This window comes from Megalobrama amblycephala, linkage group LG1, assembly GCF_018812025.1.
Source record: "Megalobrama amblycephala isolate DHTTF-2021 linkage group LG1, ASM1881202v1, whole genome shotgun sequence".
Lineage (NCBI taxonomy): Eukaryota > Metazoa > Chordata > Actinopteri > Cypriniformes > Xenocyprididae > Megalobrama > Megalobrama amblycephala.
In genome coordinates, this window is record NC_063044.1 from 30,400,682 (window position 1) to 30,402,898 (window position 2,217).

The window sequence follows — 2,217 nt, forward strand, 5'->3', positions numbered from 1 at the left end:
TTCTGTTGCCAATAAGTTAGCTCCCAAATTCATCGGCCCGTTTCCTGTCACTAAAATTATTAGCCCAGTGGCAGTCCGACTCAAATTGCCTCCGGCGTACAGGAGGATTCACCCCGCCTTCCATGTCTCCAAAATTAAACCTGTTTTTCATTCACATCTTAATCCGCCCTCTCCGGTTCCCCCACCGCCGCGGCTCGTAGACGGGGAACCGACCTATTCGGTTAATCGTATTCTGGACTCTAGGCAGAGGGGGCGCGGATTCCAGTACTTGGTGGACTGGGAAGGTTACGGTCCGGAGGAGAGAAGTTGGGTTCCTGCTAGGGACATTCTGGATCACTCCCTTATCGATGATTACAATTGACAGGTAAGGAGTTCTGGGAACGCCGTGAGGCGTTCCTAGGGGAGGGGGTACTGTCACGGTTCATGAATCCGCTGTCTCATTCTGGTGTCTGTGTGATGGTGCGGGTGTGTCACCTGATTGTGTTGTGTGGGCGTCGCCGCTGATTGCTGATCAGCGGCAGCTGTGAGCACTTACCATCTGCCTATTTAACGCCTTGTCTTTCGTCCCTTGTTTGTCAGATCGTTGTGCGGTGTCCGTGTGTTGTTTCCCGTGTTGCTTGTTGTGTGTTTCCCTGGACTGGACTTCGACTCGTTGCTTCCTGGTTTTCGTGTTCTTATTGGATTACTCTCTGGACTTCACTCACGGATTACTTCACGGACACTGCTCTTCGGTCACCACTCATCACGGATCTTCACCGCCCATCGACGTCCCTGTGTTACCACTCTCCTGCTGACTGTTATATGTTTTTGTGTGTATGTTGAATCTGACTACCTTCGGTGTGTAGCTCTATTAAAGAGATTTAACTTGCATCTGCATCCTCCCTTCATTCCGTGACACTTACAGTATGGACATTGGGACGTAGGGTATATCTCCAAAACGCTTTAGCGTATTCTGACCAAACTTCACAACAATGACCTGAGGGTACCTGCAGAGTTTCAGCACAGTGCCACCTAGTGGTCAGGAGATATGAAAAATTGCTCTTTTTGCTTATCACTTCTGAACGGTTTGGCCAAATATCACAAAACTCTTTAGATTAGGTGCTATTTTCATTTTTTTCATAAAATGCTATATTTTATAAACTCATTGGTATATCGTTAAGAAACTTTATGTGCCATCAGCACCATGCCCTGGAGGTACTCAAAAAGTTGAGACAGCATCACTTTGTGGCCAAAAGTTAGAATGAAATTTCCAAAAATGAAATAACTCTTGATTAATTTTACCTGTTATAATGAAACTGTCTTAATATATTCCATGGATACCAATTTTTCCATACTCAGCCGAACTTCCTGTCCGGCATTTTGATCTTTTTAAACCTACTCTTTCAAATCATTCTAGAACGTTGGTCCAATTTTCAGAACAATTTAATTGTATCATCTTCACAACATGCCGGCAAAAAGTTATGGATTTCGTGTTGATGGCAAAAAGTTATGGATTTCGTGTTGATGGCAAAAAGTTATGGATTTCGTGTTGATGGCATGATGCCACAAAAGGCTGTATCCCTGCAGTGCTTTGGCATATTGACACCAAACTTTGCATGTGTCATTATCACCTCACTCTGACCACACCACATCAATTTCATAACAGCGCCACCTATTGGTCGAAAGTCATAAACCATTAAATCATATTACTAGTGATTGTTTTCTTGATTTTTCAGCCATTTTGCCTAAAATCATCTTAATGTCTTTAATTGCTCATTGTTGCAGTTGGTCTGATGATCCCAGCAATGCTGGCATGACTTATCGTGCCTTCTTTTTGCTTTGCCCCTTGACTTCTACTTGCAGCTATATTTTTAATTATTACTATTAAGCCCTGTTTATGGTATGAGAACCAGAGAGTGTAAAATACATGAATACTACACTTATGTAACACTACCACAAAGTACATCAGTTTGATTTGTCAATGCATGTTTAGTCACCAACATCATGTTAAAATTTTTTGAATGTTTGCATGTCAGAAAGTCACCAGGACCTGGTTGGAACAAACACCTTAAGCTAACAAAATACAAATTATGATACAAATGATTAAGGATTTTCTTAAATCTTTTGCTTAAGGGGTCTGTTGCAATCGGTTTCTAGATAAATTACTTTATCATCACTTTCAGATGAAATAAATGTGTCTTTTGTTTCCTCTGAAGATGATAAAGCAGGTTGCCAAAA